The 22,251-nt window shown below is 37.1% G+C and overlaps 1 pseudogene; it reads left to right on the top strand.

Moving 5' to 3' along the window:
• Positions 1-3,854: 3,854 nt before the first annotated feature.
• LOC115418291 (ribonucleoprotein PTB-binding 2-like) overlaps positions 3,855-22,251 on the top strand; it is a 250,586-nt pseudogene continuing 232,189 nt past the window's right edge.

Genomic DNA, 22,251 nt, shown 5'->3' with positions numbered 1-22,251 from the left:
TCATTTCATCATTGTATATGTCTCACTGTATATCTCTCTGCTTTCAGGATGATGCCAGCTGACAACAACAGTGGACCACGTCATCTCTTTACTGTGTAAGCCAACATTTGATCTAAACCCAACTGATCCGACTTATTTGTGGTTTCTATTGTAAAGATTGATGTTCCCACAATGTTTGTTGGCCTTATTGATCACGATCCTGTCTGCTGTAGTTCTGGACAGCAAGGTTTTGGTGGTGATTTGGAGCAAGTTTTCCTCATCAGCTGGAAAAATACAAAGCACTGGTGCAGGAAAAGGTGTATCAGAGGGGTCAACGCACTACTTCTACTTCATTTACATTTGCATTTTACATTAATGCATTTGGCAGACGCTTTTTTCCAAAGCGACTTACAGGGGAAAAACCAAAAAATGAAAGAAAAATACAAGAATAGATTATAAACTTAAAACAGCTGTACAATTGAAACCTCATTCGCTTCTTTATTACACCAAATATTAAAAGCAAACAATTGGGAAAACAGCAGCAATGCTGCAGAGGATGTGGACACATGAATGCCAACCACTTGCATATCTTTTGGACATGTGCAAAAATGCAAATGTTTTGGAACTGTTACGCCCTGGCCTAGGGCTTCACTGGGGCGAATATAATGTGCTCACTTTTGTCCCCTCCCAGCTCCCAAGCACACACGTCAGTCACAAACTAAAGTTTACAATGTTTATTACCATTATTTTTTCTAAACAACTAAGGAAGGGTTAGGGGAGGGAGCGGCTAAAACAACAAACAAAATATCTTCTGTAAAGTTTAAACTAAATTACCTACTCAAAAATAAATGCACGAAATAAAATACAGAAACTTACCTAACCAAAAACAGGAGAAAATGGGAAAAACAAAAGAGCCGACCTCCCCTACCAGAAAAAGGTTTGAGTTACAAAAAAAAACTATTTACAACTATATACAATCAACTTATCACAGCAACGCATGAAGACTGACGGTCACACACACAGAACACAGGGTTGGAAGCTGGCAGGAGGCAAGAGAGAGCGAACGGAAGCTCCAGGGCCATTTTTAAAGGGGCCGGGCAATCTTGTTCCACCAATCAGCAACCTGCAACACAAACCAGACACAAAAGGGGCACAGCACACCTACAGGACGGGGGAGAACACACACTAAACAGAAAACATATATACATATACATATAAATAGACAAATTTTGACCCAGGGTCATAACAGAACCATGTTGTTCAGACAATGGAGAATATTTTAAATTATAAAATTCCAATGGACCCCCAGACTATCTACCTTGGTCTAATACCTGATGACATAATTAAAAGAGAAGACACTTATTTAAAATTTTAATTCTTGCCTGCAAAAAGGTAGTCACAAGGAACTGGTTCAAAAGCGACCCTCTTCAACCACAGTAATGACTGGACATTATAGAGGAAATATATTCCATGGAAAAAGTTATATTTCAATTGAGGATTAAGATGGGAACTTTTAAGCGAAGATGGGAGAAATGGATCATATTCAAGGACAGAAATTTTTGACATAAGATTGAGTATGGAAAAGCAGTCGAATGTATAAGGAACAACATCCCCCTTGTTGTATTGTGCGTCCCCCCCCCCCCTTTTTTTTTTTTAAATTTATTTAGTGTTGTTACTGCACTGTAAAAGTGATTTAAAACATTAAAATAAAGAGTATAAAAAAACCCAAAAAACAGCTGTATAATTAAAACACTGTCGTACAGAAGAATGCTAGAATGCTACATACTTCAATGCTATAGCTATATTTTGCAGCTGGTTGTTTTACATCATAAGGGTATTTCATGGAGGACATCATTGGTGCATTTACAAATAAAGGATCTGAGGATTCTACCAGTGATTTGGAGTAACATCAAATGAATGGTATACATAAATATAATCAGAGGAAAAGACAAAAATACATTCTGTGGGTCCCCCATTGCCTCTGATTGAAACTGTGCAAGTACAGCCTTTTCGTCGCCCTGTCAGCTGACTGATCGTAAGCTTGATTGAAGCATTCTTCCAAACTGTCCATAAACAGTAGGTGTGTTACAGTTACACTGCTTCAGCCACTTGGCAAAGTGAGATCATCTTCACCCACTGACAACTGTGATTGTCTGGAAGAAATGCCAAGAAATGCTTCACACAGATGGTGAGAGAGAGAACATGGAGGTTGGATGATGGAGGCTGATTTCACTGTCTCTTATAGGCCCCGGCATAATCACACTCTAAATATTTCCTAAGTGGGTTGATGTGTGCTTGCTGACATGATTGTGTGCTTACATGGATGTGAATGCATCTCGAGTGCGAGCGAACAGTGTGTGTGCGTCTACCAGCGACTCATGCAGCCTGCGGAAGCTTCATAGGCATTGTGAGGACTCGGCAGGGAGCTCTGTTCCCCCTGTGTTTGCCAGGAGCAGCTTTCCACCCACGGTGGGCAGGCAGGCGGGCAGGCAGGCAGGCAGGCTCGGTTGGCTGCTAGGTTGGCATTCATTGGATGACTTGGGTAGAAAGAAGAGAAGGCACACAGCCATTCATGGTCACATTATGCACACAGGGAACAGGAAAGCTCTGGTGGTTTACAGATATTCTCCAATGAATGCTTCTCTTTCTGTCTTAAACCAAAAAGAAGAAATGTGTTAATTGGGCTTTTTCTTTGTACCAAAATCCACAAGGTTTTGCATATATTTATCCTGTCAAAGCTGTGTAAAGTGTACTCAACATGATTTAAAGAACATAAAACAACATATAACAAAGTGTAGCCGATGCTGAAGATCTGAGGATAACAGATTGAATTGGCTTAAAAACAAAATAATTCCTCACAGGAATCATCCAGAGACATCAATGTAGTTGATTATAGGCCTCTTGTGGAGCCCATTCTGAAGTACACACACACACACACACAAGACAATACGGCCTGATGGGGATATTGATGAATCAATTGGCTCCTATACATGCAGCAGACAGCTGGGGTCGCCAGGAGTCCGAGGTGGAGCCCTGCAGGATTCAACCACAAACCGCCCATTTAGACTGCACTTCTGGATCTGTTTGCAATTGCATCGATCATTCAATATGCATTTATCAATACATAGCATTATGCTTATAAGAATATGAGATAGAATGATTCAACTTGAATTGATGAATTGGGATTGTAGGTGTGAAATTATGGAATGGACCTTATGATGCATTTAAGTTATCCACTCCTTTGGTGAAGTTTAAAAAAAAAAAAAAAAGTACTTTAAGTTTAAATTATTCAGAAATATTGAATTGAGATGGTAGATGTGTTTTTTTTTTTAAAATTTATTATGGTGTAAATGCTCGATGCTGTACACATTTAAGGTGACGTAAGCAATATATTAGTTGAAAAGGATAGGCAAAAAAATAAGCTTTTGCTTCTAGCCGATTGCTTTTTTGTTTTTTTTTATGTTTATTAGAATAGATGTGCTGAGTACAATGACTGATGTAAAACCAAAAATAAATGTATTCATTCATAACTGTAAAACTGGTCCTTGCACATCGGTTTTGCAGGATTCCACCAGACATTAGATGTGAAACTTAATTTTAACATATTGCACAAGATTATATAATAAATACGAAATTCGAATAAATAAGAATTTAAAATTAACTAAGCCAATGGGTAAACATTATCCTAGAATAACATTAGGTTAAAAAAAATAAACCCCATCAGTGAACTTTTACCTCATTAACCAGTATTTCCGCGGATCTCATTAATAGAAACACCTCCTACCTGCTCTCTCTCTCTCTCTCTCTCTCTCTCTCTCTCTCTGTTTTCTCTCTCTTTCTCTCTCTCTCCTCACACTTTTCCCTCTGCTACCAAGATGGCGGCAGCCTCATCCATCCAGCCGCCGACCGTTCACTCCTCCGTAGCCCGGGAGAGCACACTTTCCCCGGAGATGGACAGCCCCGAGAGCCGGCAGCCGGAGGACGAGGAGGCGGCGGCGGCGCAGCCCTCGGAGCCGGGGATTAGCCTCCGCGACCTGCCGGACCTGGAGCCGGAGGAGATCGAGAGGAGGCTGGCCAAAACTCGCCAGGAGCTGAGCAACAGGAGGAAAATCCTCATTAAGAACCTGCCGCCGGACACCACGAACCAGGTACGCGTTAGAATTCACCCGGAAAACTGTCCCAAGTCCTGTTGGAGAGCTGGGGTTGACGCGTTACGCATTGACGGACTTATTGCGCGTCTGCGGAGCTCAGTAGTTGAGTTTCCACGGACAGTCGCACTTTTCTGAATCTGTAATTTATGATGAGTAGGGTTATGATACTTTATTGTTAGTTCATCTAACTCATTGTAGGCCAGTGCATTAAATCACCCTCTGCGTAAAAGCCGCATTAGTGAGTGGAGCTGGGTGTGCGTCAGGCTGCAGGACTGTTAATTGCTCTTGAGGACTTAAAACAAATTACCCAGTTATTTCAACCATGTAATTGTACACTGACTGCATTTGTCATCAGTGTGAAGGAAGGACACCCAGCTCTAGGCTCCATGTTTGAAGGCTTTAATCTTATTACAGGCGCAGATTTGCATACATATATATTAAAATTAAAATATCATGAGTCAGATGAGAAAGTCAGCCAGCTTCATTAATAACCTCTTCCCCCCCTTTTTTTTTTTTTTCCCCAAAAAAACCATGGTAAACCTGTTTGAGTTTCTGTGACACATGCTCTACTGCTTCCCATATACTTGTTAAGAGATAAAAACTTCCCTGCACATACCTTCAATATGAATGTGAGCCAACATCACAAACCTGTGTTGGTTTTATGGCATTAGTCGTGTAAGTAGTAGGATTACTTTAGTGGATGTGGGTGGTGTTTTCTCATGAACACAGGCACAGCATTTGTCTTTCCCTGTAAACATCATCAGCTTGAGCTTTTAATATTTTCATTAAAGTTCTTCGTTGGTTCACTCGGATTGTAAAGTTGCCAAGATCTGACAGGTGTTTTGTGTTTTACCAACACTTTGCCGTCACCAGAGGAAAAATCAGATTGTTTTTGCATGTTTAGTCTACGTGCAAGAGCTTTGTATATTTTCTGTCAGAGACTACAGAGTGACTTCACCGTTTCCGGCTGTGAGACCTTTTTTAATTCCATAGTTAATGTCATTCATCACTTGTGTCAGCATGCAAGGCTTCATGAGAAAGCGTGTCGAGGGCGCTGCTGGTGTATTCCTCCAGGCTTATAGCACTAAACACTCTTAGAAAGAGGCACGCTGCCAACAAGAACCAGCCCTCTGCATAATGTTTGTGTGTTTCAGTGTGTATATTTAAGAGGATAGTGTGAAGGAGACGGTGTATATGTGTGTGTACGTATAAACAAATGGGGAAACACGGGGGAAGTGACTTGAATCAGGTGAAGCAGCAGAAGCAGAATTTCTCCCCCCCCAATCCCCGTCTGTATTTTCCACATTATTCATAAGTGTGAAACATTTAGTGAGCCTGAGCAGAGCATTTGGAGAGTGAAACAGCTGTAAATCAGGCTGCTTCGTTCCGACCAGATTCCATTTAAAGCAGTCGTTCGGACTTTGTGTTTGGAGGCGATGACGAGTTGACATTACTTCTCGATCCGGATCCTGTGGCTCCGGGATCACTGTGTACTGGCAGATAGTCAGAGGGAAATTAACCCTCAGCAAAAGCATTTTAAAACGCATCACAACCTTCAAAGCATGCAGAAATAACGCTGCGGCATGGTTTCAACCACATTTTTGCTGGTTACTTTATCTGACAGGCTGCGAATCACTGTATCTTGTCTTTTTTTTTTTTTTTTTAATTTTATTTTCAGTTTTATACATGCTATGTGTACAAACATAGCAATATACCAACAGTCTAGAGACGTAATAGAAAGCAAGGCAAGAAAAAAAAAAAGGAAAAACAGTCAGTGTGCAAGGTCAGTACAGACAACTACGGTACATTAAGTACATGATGTAACAGATTTACTGATAGGATCTAAATACGGTTGCCAAATTTTCAAAAAAAGTCTTATATCGTTTTCTGAGGCAATAAGTGATTTTATTTAAGGCATATGCAAATATTCATCACAAAAGACCACCTGTCAGTCAGATTTCCATGACACCACAATGCACTTCTTGTATCTTGACTCTGATACTGTGCATATAATCAGTATTGCTGCTTAAATAATTTTTCAAAATGAGCGATTAATAGACTGAAATGTTCATTATCCATTGCCCAAGTCATTTATGGCTGCATTTTCCGGTTCCACCTCATCAAATGTGAAGGTTTGCTGCTTTATCTGTTTCATAGGATTATTAATTGGATATATTGGCAGTCTTTTGGACACTAAAAGCTATTTGATATGACGCCTAGGGCTCAGGGAAATTGTAACGGCCAATATTAATGATTCCTTTCTAGCGTTTCATTCGCTAAATAATAATCAAAAGAACAATCAGGGTTAATCCGTAATGGAAAAAACACCTGTAATTGCAATCTTTACCGGGGTCAATAGTCATAATAGTGGATTTTATGGCTCTGTAGTGTAAAGGCTTTAAACTCATGGTGTAGCTTTTCTTGTTCAGCTCTGTACAAGATTCCAGTGTTATTCATAGAGCAGTTGTTGACATTATAGTATCTCCCATCAGGTTATGGATTTATGGCGAAGGAAAGTCCTCGTCACAGTCTTATATAACCTTCTGATGGGCCGAGCAACGCCCAGCCGGCTCAATCTCCCATTCCCCTCATACCCACTGCCCCATTAGCGAACACTATATCGCAGATTGGATATAGTGTGTGCGAGAGTGTGTGGAGTCCACGGTGCACTATGTCAGATATATGGCCCCGCTGACAGTCTTCATCTCAGAGAGGAGTGGGGGGTTGGGGGAAGACGGAGAGGACGATGCAACAAGAAGGAGAGTCAGGAGAGTTGATAAGGAAGTGGAGAATAGAAATGAAGGGCGGAGGAGATGATGAGGGACGAGAAGCGAAAGAAACGCTTAAACACAAACAGGCTCAGGAACTCTTTTGTCCCCCTGGCCATCAGATTATACAACTCATCATTTAGTGGTCGGGGGGGGTCTCTGTCTCAGTCATGACCACATTAGGACTAAAACATCCAAGCACCTTATGTAGTTGGACTACACCTAATTTTCAAACCACTGTAGATCAATTAAATTACTGTTTTACTTTATATCACTGCCCTGAAATGTGTAAATACAATCAGAAGTCTTTATTTACAGTATTGTGCAGGAAGAGGTTTGTTTTAGAGGTAGTTCTTTAGCAAGCGTCTGTTAGAGTATACAGGGTGGGGAAGCAAAATTTACAATGAACATTCAGTTGTTTTTTCTCAGCAGGCACTATGTCAATTGTTTTGAAACCAAACATATATTGATGTCATAATCATACCTAACACTATTATCCATACCTTTTCAGAAACTTTTGCCCATATGAATAATCAGGAAAGCAAACGTCAAAGAGTGTGTGATTTGCTGAATGCACTCGTCACACCAAAGGAGATTTCAAAAATAGTTGGAGTGTCCATAAAGACTGTTTATAATGGAAAGAAGAGAATGACTATGAGCAAAACTATTACGAGAAAGTCTGGAAGATACTATTAAAGAAGAATGGGAGAAGTTGTCACCCGAATATTTGAGGAACACTTGCGCAAGTTTCAGGAAGCGTGTGAAGGCAGTTATTGAGAAAGAAGGAGGACACATAGAATAAAAACATTTTCTATTATGTCAATTTTCTTGTGGCAAATAAATTCTCATGACTTTCAATAAACTAATTGGTCATACACTGTCTTTCAATCCCTGCCTCAAAATATTGTAAATTTTGCTTCCCCACCCTGTATATCTGTTGTTTTCCAACCATTTTTGGCTCGTGACACCATTTTAACATCACAAATCTCTGGTGACCCCATTCAAAATAGAGACATTTTTTTGCTACAATTAATTTGCTTTTGATTTTGTAATAGTTTGCTAAACTATGTTGCAAATAAACATAAATTTTAGCTGATATTTAGTGTATGTAATGTATATTATAATGGACGGAGGCAGAAAAGCCAGGTGTAGATTACTGCACAAAGTGAGAATTTTATTTTCCTTGGTCAGGATATGTACAGTCAGTCCAGCTTGGATTTACAAGGCTGACAATTAATACTGAACAAACAAGAACTCAAACTATGAATTATGAAAGAGCTGCACCATCTGAAACCGACCACAATGAACATTTGAAAGATAAACAGAACCACAGTGCTGCAGTTTTAGCTTCACAGTTTGTCATGTCTTTTACGGATTGGGATTGTCTCACTCAACTCACCATATATTTTTTATTAGTAAGTTATTTTCAATTACTATTAATTCCAGGCGACCCCATTTGAATTCCAGGCGACCACACGTGGGGTCCCGACCCCAAGGTTGAAAAACACCGGTATATATACTAACCTAATTGTCAACCTGATTACCAACCCACTTTTTTGTTTTGTTTTGGTCTGTCTGTTTTTTGTCTTGTGCTGTATGCAAATTTCCCAGTTTTGAGAGAAAATTAAAGAATCAAGTTATTTGTGGTTTTAAATTATTCATAAAATCAAAATAGAAAAAAAAAAAAACGAAACTCTTGTCTCATTTTGCAACTTGAGCTTATTCAGTTTATTTTTAACCCTTAAATACCTAGAACTATTTCTCTGGCATCTTCCAAATGAATTTTTCTTTACATTTAACCTTTCCTTGGTGAGTCATCACCATTTATTACCTCCGCCAAGGAGGTAATGTTTTTGCCAGCGTTGGTTTGTCTGTCTGTCCGTGTGCAAGATAACTCAAAAAGTTATGGATGGATTTGGATGAAAATTTCAGGAAATGTTGATACTGGCACAAGGAACAAATGGTGGTGATTGGGGGGGGCACTGATCTGCGTTGGCGGAGGTCTGCACTCTCCGAGTACCTTACTAGTTATCTGTATTTTCCTCTGCATTTTGCTTTTTTTCAGTGAAAATCTGGTAGTTTTCTGTATTTGATACACTGATCATGTAGATGTTCATAAAACCTCAGATTAAATTCAAAGGTTATGTCAGAACAGAGATAACTGAAGGAAAAGTGAGTTTATTTGCTGCTGAAAAGCTGAGAAACTGCATTTTTTACCTGAATTACTTCAATATATTGACAATATTAGTGGTTCAGAAGTTAAACATTTAGGTCTTTGAGGGTTAATATGAGATCTGACATCTTCTTCAGTAAGATAAAAACAGTGAATGAAACTGTTGTTTGTGGTGTGAAACATGACACAAGCAACATTTCACAGAGCCAGAGGCAAAAATATTGTCCACATCAGTTATGCATGACGGAAATGATGTAAAACGGCAAAATGTTTTGTCATCATTTTAGCTGAGAACGTAAACAAAATAAATCCGAAAGGCAAAAGAAAACCATGCATTATGATACTTACTATTATCATGATTATCACAGTCAAATAAACTTACACTGGGATCATGATATTCTGGGAATTATTACACTGGTCAACAACAAATTTATTGTTTAAGTTTTTTGAGCTGATTTAGGATAATTTTGGTGTGCTGAATCCAAAAATCACATTAATTTTGCTCAATCAGGTCAACTTTCTGAACTATGCTACATATTGGCTTTTTAACATTTTTGCTTACATTTATGGGCATTTTCACATCATATGATACAAAATTCTTTCATATTTCTTGCAATAAACTAGTTCTGAAGATTTTACTTTTGCCAATTTATGATTGTTTTTTTTTTAATATTACAGGTGAATGAAATGGCTGACCTGATTGAGAAAAACCAATGTAATTTTTGGATTTAGCGGTGCAAAATGGTCCTAATCCAGTTGAAAAAACCTAGACAACTTGCAAAAAACATTTTTTTGTAACCCAGTGTTAGTTTATCTTCTGTACCCTTCAGATGGTGCAGCAGTATTTGACCCCTGCCAGTGTATTTTTTATCAAATTCATATCCGTAAAATACTCAACCCTATTTTAATATCAAATAAAAGTTCTTAGAGTCAGACTGATTGTGAAAACAGCGCTGAGTCAAATGAGGCTCAGCTCTCACTATTTCTGACTCCTGGAAACCGGATGTAAAAGCCCATGTGGCTATTTACACCCAACTGGGTTCATTTAACGACAGATGCTGTTTACATCAGGGGGGTGTATGATATCTGACAGGATTTATGCATGTAAAATGACAAAAGGCTGTCTTTTATAGACCTTAACCCGAAATGTAAAGTGAGTTTTAGTGCCGAGGAGTTAAAAAGAAAACGGACTAAGGGGAAGGAAAAAAAATCCAAGCTCTTTGCAGTGAGTGAACCCCCTTCTCCAACGTAAATGTCCATCAGATGACAGATCCATTAACCCCAAACAGGAGAGTTATACACAGCATTAAATGTGATCAGCAGAATCGCCATAAACTATTAAGTATCTACATAAAATGAAAAGATTCAGCCGGTTGCGGTAATTGGCTTTTCTGGGCTCAGAGGGCAGATTTGAGCCAGTGTTTGGTATCAGCCTGGTGTAGATGCAACCTGAAGAACCTGAAGGTAAATGCATAATGTTCACACTGGAAACTGATTATGGAATATTCCTTTTTTTTCCCTGGCTTTTGGTCATTTTTGATGTTTTTTCCAAAGAATACATGTGCATGGAGGAAATGGAAACAATTTTTTTTTGGTAAATTGTGATTCTTGAACATTTGACTCGTATGATTATTCACTTGACTGATCAAATGTTTGGTCCGTCTAGAGCACAGGTGTCAAACATGCGGCCCGGGGGCCAAAACCAGCCCACCAAAGGGTCCAGTCTGGCACCTGGGATGAATTTGTGAAATGCAGAAATTACACTGAAGATATTCATAATCAAGAATGTTCGAATCATTTTAGGTCAGTTCAATCTCAAGTGGGTCAGACCAGTAAAATACTATCAGAATAACCTATAAATAATGAAAACTACAAATTTTTCTCTTTGTTACAGTGTAAAAAAATAAAGTTACACAAAAATGTTTACATTTACAGACTAGCCTTTTGCAAAAAATGTGAATAACTTGAAATTTCTGAAAAGAAGTTTGTGGAATTGTACCAATATTCTGCCTCTTACTACATGTTTTGTGTATTTGTAGATCCACTGTCATCTGTAAGCTGTGATGCATATGTACAGGGTGGGGAAGCAAAATTTACAATATTTTGAGGCAGGGATTGAAAGACAGTGTATGACCAATTAGTTTATTGAAAGTCATGAGAATTTATTTGCCACAAGAAAATTGACATAATAGAAAATGTTTTTATTCTATGTGTCCTCCTTCTTTCTCAATAACTACCTTCACACGCTTCCTGAAACTTGCGCAAGTGTTCCTCAAATATTCAGGTGACAACTTCTCCCATTCTTCTTTAATAGTATCTTCCAGACTTTCTCGTAATAGTTTTGCTCATAGTCATTCTCTTCTTTCCATTATAAACAGTCTTTATGGACACTCCAGCTATTTTTGAAATCTCCTTTGGTGTGACGAGTGCATTCAGCAAATCACACACTCTTTGACGTTTGCTTTCCTGATTACTCATATGGGCAAAAGTTTCTGAAAAGGTATGGATAATAGTGTTAGGTATGATTATGACATCAATATATGTTTGATTTCAAAACAATTGACATAGTGCCTGCTGAGAAAAAACAACTAAATGTTCATTGTAAATTTTGCTTCCCCACCCTGTATAAATGATCAGCTAAGGTGTAATATTGTCCAAATTGCACTTATTTGTCTTAAGAATTTTCAGGTTCATATTTGTTCATGTTATGTTCAAGTACGGTTTGTAGATGTAAACATTTTCATTACGGAATTTGACTTTTTTCACTCAAAAACATAGAGAAAACATTGGAGTTGACATTATAAGTTCTTATCCTATTATTTATATAATTTTACTGGTCCAGCCCACTTTATATCATATTAGGCTGTATGTGGCCCCTGAATTAAAATGAGTTTGACACCCCTGGTCTAGAGCATTCACAGATATTTTGATAAAGAAAAAAATGCTTGGTACATATCACAGCCATTTTACATTAAAAACAACACAATGCTCCGTATCTTCGTCTGTTTATTAGAGTCATATACATCCTGGGGTGCTGTAAAGGGGGGGTAAACATGACAAATTCATGGAGTACAGCATTTCCAGGGGGCCCAGTGGTTAAAGGTTAAAAGCTGTGAAAATTTCATGTAAGCTCTGCAGTAAAAGAGGCCTAGAAGCTGGGAGTTGGACGTCCAAAGTTAAGTATTACTTTTGTTTTTATGCCAGTTGCACTAATGAAACACACCCCTATACATGCAGTTCTTACAGTATCTTCAACCCCCCCCCAGATAACACTAGGTCACAAAAAAATGTTTTTTGCAAGTTGTCTAGGTTTTTTCAACTGAGTTAGGACCATTTTGCACCGCTAAATCCAAAAATGACATCTGTTTTTCTCAATCAGGTCAGGTTTTTTTGCTAATTTGATTTTGAAAAATTTGATCTTCTCACAAAATATAATAATTAATACCAAAATAAGATTGGTAAGCACACTTTATAAAACTTGTGACTTGATTCCTGTTAGGTACAATGGTGTATTCACCGCAGATGTAGCAGAATACGTCAGGCTTATTTTTGCAAGATCTTCTAGTCGAAGCCATTTCATTCACTTGTAATATTAAAAAAAACCATTAATCATAAATTGGCAAAAGTAAAATCTTCAGAAGTCGTTTATTGCAAGAAATATGAAAGAATTTTGTATCATATGATGTGAAAATGCCCATAAATGTAAGCAAAAATGTTAAAAAGCCAATATGTAGCATAGTTCAGAAAGTTGACCTGATTGAGCAAAATTAATGTGATTTTTGGATTCAGCACACCAAAATGATCCTAAATCAGCTCAAAGAACTTAAACAGTAAATTTGTTGTTGACCAGTGTAATTTATTTCACAATTTGCAGTGGCGCCCCAGTGTATAACACAACCTACAGCACCTAGTTGATGACACAACACACGCTACAATGGAAACTACTTTATTACATTGGAATTACATTTTGTTTGTGCAACTTTTCAAAAAAAAAAAAAAAGTACTTTAAATTGAGGTTTTATGGAAACACAGCTATTGAAATGAGCACTAAAGACATGAGATATAGATGAATGTGAATTGGACAAAGTATATAAAAGGATTTGCAGCTTTACACTGTTTTTTTCTGCCGCTAGACTTTTGACAGGTACGCCCAGAACAGCCCACATCACCCCCATTTTGTCAGCTCTTCATTGGCTTCCGGTCAAATTTTGTATTGATTTAAAAATTTTAGTCCTGACTTTCCGGGCACTCCTCAGGGCGCACCCTTAGGTCTTCAGGCCAGAGCCTCCTGAAGGTCCCAAAGACTCATTTTAAAACCCGGGTAGACCTGTCCTTTAAGGCTGTAGCCCCCAGACTCTGGAATGACCTGCCCCGGTCCCTCTGTGTGGTCGACTCTGTGAACTGTTTTAAAAAGCGGCTGAAGACGTTTTTATGCAGGAAAGCTTTTGGTTGATGGATTTATCCTTTTTATTTATTTATTTTTAATTTTTTGTTATTTATTTTCAAAAGAACAAACAATGAACATGAGATCATCATGGGTGTTACAATTAAACTTAAAATGTTCTTTTGCATCATGCACACGTACATCATTGTACAATTATGGTTGTATTAATCGAGGTGCGTACACAATCCTTTTTTCCCAGCGTTCAGTACATTTCTCCAACTCAAGTCTTAAAGCAAAAGTAAGTCTCTCCATACAGTAAATTTCTTTAATAATCCCACGCCAGAGGTCCAAAGTTGGAGGGTCGGGTTGCAACCATTTTCGGGTTATAGCTTTCCTACTACGTACCAAAAGTATCTTCAATAAGTATTTCTCCTTCTGAAGGACTGTTTCCGGTATTTTACCAAGATATAAAGTAACAAAAGAATAATCTAAATCCATCCCTATTTTATTTATCTCGGTTGCCACCTCTCTCCAATATGACTGGATTTTTGGACAGGCCCAAAAAACATGGAGGTGATTGGCCATAGTGTTTCCACAAGTTCGCTAACAAGTTCGCCTTTTTATTTATTTTATGAAATTATTCTTCTGTTGTCTTATTGCATCCATTTTATGTACAGCACTTGGTGATTTTTATCTGTGAAAAGTGCTTTATAAATAAACTTTACTTACTTACTTTTTTTTTTTTTTTACAAGGTTTGTGCATAAAAGTTTGGAGGTTACCAAGTTCATGAAGTTAAAAATGAGTAAAACTGATCTCACAGACACTTGTGACCAATTATCCATTTTTATGTTTATAAAGAAAAATAAAAAGCCTATTTTTTTTTTTTTTTTTGCAATCCCGTAGTTGCATACAAAACAAAAGAGGTTATTGAAACGCTACATCGAACCAAAGAGTCCATGTGATATTTTATACCATGTTTAAATAATTCATTTATATTCAAGCATAACATAATACAAAGAGGAAAAGGAAGCATAGAGAGGGTGCTGCCAAGGTATTGTGTTTAGATTTAGAATTATTCAGAGTGTTGTAGGAAGTGGCGCTTCACTGTATGTGCAGTTGTTTGCATATGTACAGGTAAATACAAATGCATTTAAATGTGACAGAGCAGCATGTGCCTTTCCACCCACTTCCTCCTCTCGCTTTTCCATGCTGTGATGTGTGCATGTGTTTGTGTATCGGCTGTGTCCGTGTGTATGTCAGTAGCAGATGTTCATGAAATTTGCCCCTCCCGACAGTGGGCAACCTTCATCACCTTCATCACTTACGAGCCCGTGTGCACATGTTGAGATTTAACTTTTTTTTTTTTTTTTTTTTAACCGTGGCATTAGTTACCTCGGTGTTTGTGCAGCTCTTATCCCGCAGGCATAAAACTACACCTGTTCAAACGATCGCCGTCCAAAATGACCAAATGAATAGTTTGTTTATTTATTATGACATTATCTGAAAGTGGCCCTAAACTGCAGGTGACTTCGCGGCGATAAGGTGAGATAATGAACTTGGCTGAAGGCGGTGACCTCCAATGTCAAGTCCTGGGTAACAGTGGTGGACAGGAGGGGGAGGGGCGCTGTGGTCAGAGCTGAGCAAAAACAACTAAATATTTAATCTTCATTTGTATTTCTTTTAAACCTCAAAAAGTATAATAAATAATAGGTTCAATGTGGGAAATGCAAATCAAAACAGAATGCAGGAATATTAAAGTTTGATTTGACTTGGGAATATATAATTGTACACAGTATGAACACAACATATTTCATGTACAGACGAATGGATAGATATACTTTATTTATCCCAAACTGGGAAATTGTGGTGCAGCAGCAGCATGGCAAACAGTAAAAATAGAATAAAAAATAGAACACAAGAGCAAACACACTATATATAATGAATTAGAAGTATATAAAAAAAAGAGCTGGTAAAAAAATCTGGACAGTCAGACACTGAGGTGCAGTAATAAACTGTAATGTGCAAAGAAAAAGGGGAATATTTCAGTGGGGAACAGGTGCATCAATAACATTAAAGTGCATATCAATCAATTAGGGATGTAACGATTAGCGGTATAACGATAAACAGCGGTAAAATTCCAGACGGTTAGTATTACTGTTTAAATTCTAATTATCATGATAACTGTGTTTGATTACCGCACTTTGAACACAAACTTGATATGGAAAATGGTCAAACAATGGCTATAAGGTGCCATGTTTAATGCACATTTGTATGTTTGATTATTACATGTTAATATTTGAATGTTTCTACCAACAGAAAATACATTGTGCCAATTATTTTATTTGTTTTTTTTTTGTTTCTTTTTTTTTTCTTCAAAATACAACTTGGTTAAATTATTTCAGGCTGTGTATAAGACAAATTCTTTTTGAACACATCGAGCACATTTCAACAATACCGTGATAATAATGATAACCGTGATGATATTGGTCAGAAAACCGTGATATGAAATTTTCACATCGTTACATCCTAAAAATCAATCAACCAAATTGTATTTATATAGTGCCAAATCATAACAAAAGTTATCTCATGACACTTTATCTGTAGAGCTGGTCCAAACCAGACTCTTAAACCATTTTACAGACACCAACAGAATCCTCCAGGAGCCAAAACTTGGAGAAAGTGGAAGAAAAAACTACCTTCTAACAGGTAGAAACCCGGAGTAGACCCTGACTCTGGAGGATGGATGTCTGCCTTGACCAGTTGGGGTTAAAGAGAGAGAGATATAGGGGAAGGGGGGAAATAGGGGGGAGACACATGGATGCACAGCAAACTGAAGTAGAACTGTTAAAAACTAGAACAGCTGGTGTTTGTACAATTACCAATAACTAGAACAAATACCCATAACTGTTAATACTACTACTACTACTACTACTACTACTACTCGGGGTGTGTATTGGCAAGAATCTGGTGATACGATGCAAATCACAATACTAGGATCACAATACGATATATCATGATACTATTAAAAAGGCAATTTTTTGTTTTTGTTTTTTTTTTTAATGATTATTTCCTTGAAGAATTGAATTACACCAGAAATATGCACAAATACTAAACACTTTTATTTGATCAGAACAGGATCTGATGCTATATCACAAGCTTTTCCTGTGTTCAAACTTAAATGATATTTTACAGACATTACAGTTTAACCCTTTCATGCACGAATTATGAGAACCTTATTCAAATTTTTTTCCTGAGTGTTTTTATTCCTCTTTAGGAATGAAAAAAAAAACAATGTGATTGAAAATTTTCTTCTGAAAAATAAAAAAAATAATAAAATAAATTAAAAAAAAAAACAAAAAAACAATAATAATGAAAAAAAAATTCTAATGAGCGTATTTTTCATGAAGTTGCAAAAATGTCCACCCAGCTGGACACCACACGTTTAATTTTTGACGCACAGAAACATGTATTTACTGATAAACTGTGTGAAAACTATGGGGAGGGCTTGTGATTCTGGGGGTTTATGCTCAGGAGAGATCTACATAATGTTACCAAATCATGCCAGAAAAGATATGTAGTGTCTTAAAACTTTAATAAAGATATGTGTAAAAAAAAAACCAAAAAAACAAAATCCATGAAAATAGAAAAGAACAGCAGTAGAATAGCTGTCCACTGGAGTGACCATTGTGCATGAAAGGGTTAAGATCCTGCTCAAATGTTCATTTTCTATTAGTTTATAACTAACATCATAACATTATTTTTGTGCAATCCCAACAAAGGAATGAACATTATTTCATAAGAGCGTTAAATAATAATGAATAAAATATAAACAAAAAAGAAAAACAAAAAAACTAAAATGAACCTCCACAATATCTGCATTTGAATAAATACCTAAAAATATCGACACAGTACTTTTTAATATCGATACAGTATTGTGAAATGAAATATCGCGCTATAATGCAGAACCGGTATTTTCTTACACCCCTAACTACTACATATACAAGTATTAACAGTGGATGTACTAGTACAGCAACTGTTAGTACAAATATTAGAAACCTCTACCATCTATGGAACTATATAATAAACACTATGTGGCAGCCGTGACTCAGGAGGTAGAGCGGGTTGTCCATTAAATTAAGGGTTGGTGGTTCGAATCCCACCTGGGCATACACCTTTTTGTGAATTGCTTGTGAATGTGTGGTGGTGGTCAGAGGGGCTGTTTGTTGTAATAAATCAAATCGCAAAGAATCCATTGGTGTCATTCCCGCTGTGTAATGCTTAATAGTCTGGGGTTTTGTCGGTTTGGTTTGGATGCAGCAGTGGAGATGGTCAGTCTGATATCAGGAACTGTAGAAAGAGCCAAGAATGCATCGACTGGAAATAGAACATGTGGAAGAAGAGTGTGGACGAGTTAGATAAAAGGCTGAGGAGAAATGAATGTGAGTGATGAGTGTTGAGAGAATGTGACCCCATCGAACCTGCTCAATATCTTTAGTTCAAACTGACTAAAATCAAATGTTCACTGTAGCCGTCATGCTATTTTTTTTTCCATCCTTGAACATTTCTCAGTTAGTTGGACGAGTTACATGACTGCAGTTTATTAGTTTGAGATGGAGCAGCTGGAGGGGCGGTCGACACAACCGGTAGATCAGGGTCACGCTGGTTTTTGTCAACTAGAGTTTTGGTTTTAGGCTCAAATCACGATACTTAAATCAAGTCTGCTTTTGGCAAAAATGGTGGAAATTCACCTGAAATGTTGCAGACAGAAGGAACAGACATTTTTCTTACCCATACTGATCAGAACTCAAGGATCAGAAATGAAGGACTTGTAAACTCAAAGATAGTGTTTTAATGAAAACCATTAAAACCCAGTCAGTGGCAGCTCTGTGAAAACATAATGAAACAGATGAAAGATGAACAATGTAACAGCAGACAACAGAAACTGTTAAACACGAAATTTGCAAAAGACACAAAAAGATGAAATGACTTTAAAAAAATAAGAATTGTCATAATAAATGTGACATTGTTTTAAAGAGTTAAGTTAAAGTTGAAGAAACAAGAGGAAAATGATGTGAAAGAACATTCTCTTTATGGTAAATGAACACGACAAGATGTAAAAGAAGTTTTTCAGTAAGAATATGATGAACATTTTCACAAAACTAGACATAAAACATTAAGAGTTTTGGTTTCAGGGTCAACCCATGTAGCTGGAATCAAATTTGCTTTTGGTAAAAATGGTGGAAATTCACCTGAAATGTTGCAGACAGAGGGAACAGACATTTTTCTGTCCCAAACTGATCAGAACTCAATGATCAGAAATGAAAGACTTGTAAATTCAAAGATAGTGTCTTTGATTTAAAGAGGATTTGATGTGAAATAAAACCATTAAAACCCAGTCAGTGGCAGCTCTGAAAACATAATGAAACAGATGAAAGACAAAAAAAACCCCAACAATGTAATGGCAGCAACAAAACAGAAATTGTTAAACATGAAATCTACAATAGACACAAAAAGATGAAAATGACATAAAAAAAATAAGAATTGTCACGATAAATGTGACATTCTTTTAAAGATTTAAGTTAAAGTTGAAGAAACAAGATGAAAACGATGTAAAAGACAACGTTTTCTTTACGGTAAATAAACACGACAAGATGTAAAAAAAAAAAAAAAAAGTTTTTTGGTCAGAACATGATGAACATTTTCACAAAACTAGACATAAATCATTCACAACTATTCACAAACTGACTCAACGTCTGTTCCTCATTAGGATAAACATGAGTAAAACGTCGAAATAAACTGTTTTATGACAAAAGATGAAAAACTTATTAGTGTGAGATAGGGCAGCTTGAGGAGCGGTCGACAAAACCAGTAGATCAGGGTCATGCTGGTTTTTGTCTACAAGAGTTTTGGTTTTAGGCTCAACCCATGTAGCTGGAATCAAGCTTGCTTTTGGTAAAAATGGTGGAAATTCACCTAAAATGTTGCAGACAGAGGGAACAGACATTTTTCTGGCCCAAACTGATCAGAACTCAATGATCAGAAATGAAGGACTTGTAAACTCAAAGATAGTGTCTTTGGTTTAAAGAGGATTTGATGTGAAATAAAACCATTAAAACCCAGTCAGTGGCAGCTCTGAAAACATAATGAAACAGATGAAAGACAAAAAAAAAAACCAATGTAATGCAGCAACAAAACAGAAATTGTTAAACACCAAATCTACAATAGACACAAAAAGATGAAAATGATATAAAAAAAAACAAAAGAAAAGAATTGTCACGTTAAATGTGACATTCTTTTAAACATTTAGTTGAAAAAACAAGATGAAAATGATGTAAAAGACAACGTTTTCTTTACGGTAAATGAACATGAAAAGATGTTAAAAAAAAGTTTTTTGGTCAGAACATGATGAACATTTTCACAAAACTAGACATAAAACATTCACAACTATTCACAAACTGACTCAATGTCTGTTCCTCATTAAGATAAACACGAGTAAAACGTCGAAACAACCTGTTTTATGACAAAAGATGAAAAACTTATTAGTGTGAGATAGGGCAGCTGGAGGAGCGGTCGACAAAACCAGTAGATCAGGGTCATGCTGGTTTTTGTCTACAAGAGTTTTGGTTTTAGGCTCAACTAGGGCTGCTTGATTTTGGCAAAAAAAAAATCCCGATTTTTTTTCATCTAAAAACTCGATTTTCGATTTTGATTTTGATTTTTGGGTAAAACTACAAAAGACAACAGAAGTCAGCATGTCGTTTTCGTGAGCAGCCCACAATGCAAGGCACTACTCTGACCTCAAATCTGTGATGGTATCACGTGATGAACCCCCAGAAGTTTATTTTTTCTTAATTAAATCTTTATTGAATGAAATAGAGTATACAAACAATGTATGCAACAAGAAAATAACATAAGTTTGCCAGGGGGAATACACTACAAGATCTTCTTCTTCTTCTTCTTCTTCTTCTTCTTCTTCTTCTTCTTCTTCTTCTTCTTCTTCTTCTTCTTCTTCTTCTTCTTCTTCTTCTTCTTCTTCTTCTTCTTCTTCTTCTTCTTCTTCTTCTTCTTCTTCTTCTTCTTCTTCTTCTCTTCTTCTTCTTCTTCTTCTTCTTCTTCTTCTTCTTCTTCTTCTTCTTCTTCTTCTTCTCCTCCTCCTCCTCCTCCTCCTCCTCCTCCTCCTCCTCCTCCTCCTCCTCCTCCTCCTCCTCCTCCTTCTTCTTCACAAGGTGGATTCCATGACCCTTTTAAAATGAACAGTGAAAAACATCTTTCACTGTTCATTTTAAAAGGGTCATGGAATCCACCTTGTGAAGAAGAAGAAGAAGATTAATCTTCTTCTTCGATTTTTAGTGGCTGTTGGTGAACCTTGCAAGCACAACTCACGTAAACTCACGTCAGGTACAAGAACGAGCAAAGCCGAACGCAGCCAGAATGAGGGAGCCTGTGAGCCTGAGCCCAGGCACGCAAACCCTGGTTTTACAGACAAATCCCGCTGCGCATTTGTGGATCTGTCATGGCAGAAGTGTAGCAAAATTCACGTGTGTAAAGAGAGCCAATCGAGAAGCCGCTTGACTTGTAACCAATGATTTGTCTGTAATTCTGGGTCTTGTGGTGAAAATACTTTGACTTTTCAAATCTGATTACACACACACAAGTTGTTTTACACATTTGCAGATTGTTGTGCAGACACACAAATCTCATCGCGCATTTACAGATTCATTTACACATTTGCAAATCTGACTGTGGACAGACAGATTGAGATGCGGACACTCAACTCTCCACACGCATTTGCAAATAATATTGCTACAATAATGGCCCCATAGATTTTGATGTTTTTTAATAAAAACCATTAAAACCCAGTCGTGGCAACTCTGTGAAAACATAATGAAATGGATGAAAGACAAAAAAAACAAACAATGTAATGGCAGCAACAAAACAGAAGTTGTTGAACACAAAATCTATAAAAGACACAAAAAGATAAAAATGACAAAAAGATTAAAACTGTCACAATAAATGTCACGTTGTTTTAAAGATTTAAGTGAAAGTTGAAAAAAGATGAAAATGACACAAATGACAACATTTTCTTTATGGTAAATGAATACGAAAAGATGTAAAAAAAAAAAAAAAAAAAAGTTTTTTGTGGTTTTTAAGTGTTTCTGGTCAGAACATGAACATTTTCACAAAACTAGACATAAAACATTCACAACCATCAAACTGACTCAAAGTCTGTTCCTCTTTGAGATGAACATGAGTAAAACGTCGAAATAAAGTGTTTTATGGCAAAAGATGAAAGAAAGATTTATTAATTTGAGGTGGAGCAGCTGGAGGGGCGGTCGACAAAACCAGAAGATCAGGGTCACGCTGGTTTTTGTCTACAAGAGTTTTGGTTGTAGGGTCAAACCATGTCAAGTTTGCTTTTGGTAAAAATGGTGGAAATTCACCTGAAATGTTGCAGACAGAGGGAACCCAAAGATCAGAAATGAAGGATTTGTAAACTCAAAGATAGTGTCTTTGGTTTATAGAGGATGTGATTTTAAATAAAACCATTCAAACCCAGTCGGTGTCAGCTCTGTGGGTAAAACCACCTGATAAAAATGACATGACTAAACCACGTCAGGTTTCATCTCCAACATTCATGCAAAGACTAAATCCAACAAGTAGAAAAACGCAGATTTCTCCGCCTAATGAATTTCAAATGTCTTTTGCATAGCTCTTATGGCAGAGTCAGAATTAACAGCATGAACCCATCCGTCCTCCTGTGTGTCAGTGTTTTTTTCATAAATTACTTTCAGGCG

The sequence above is a fragment of the Sphaeramia orbicularis genome, chromosome 4 (assembly GCF_902148855.1).
Source record: "Sphaeramia orbicularis chromosome 4, fSphaOr1.1, whole genome shotgun sequence".
Classification (NCBI taxonomy): Eukaryota; Metazoa; Chordata; class Actinopteri; order Kurtiformes; family Apogonidae; genus Sphaeramia; species Sphaeramia orbicularis.
This window is presented reverse-complemented; position numbering and strand designations above follow the sequence as displayed.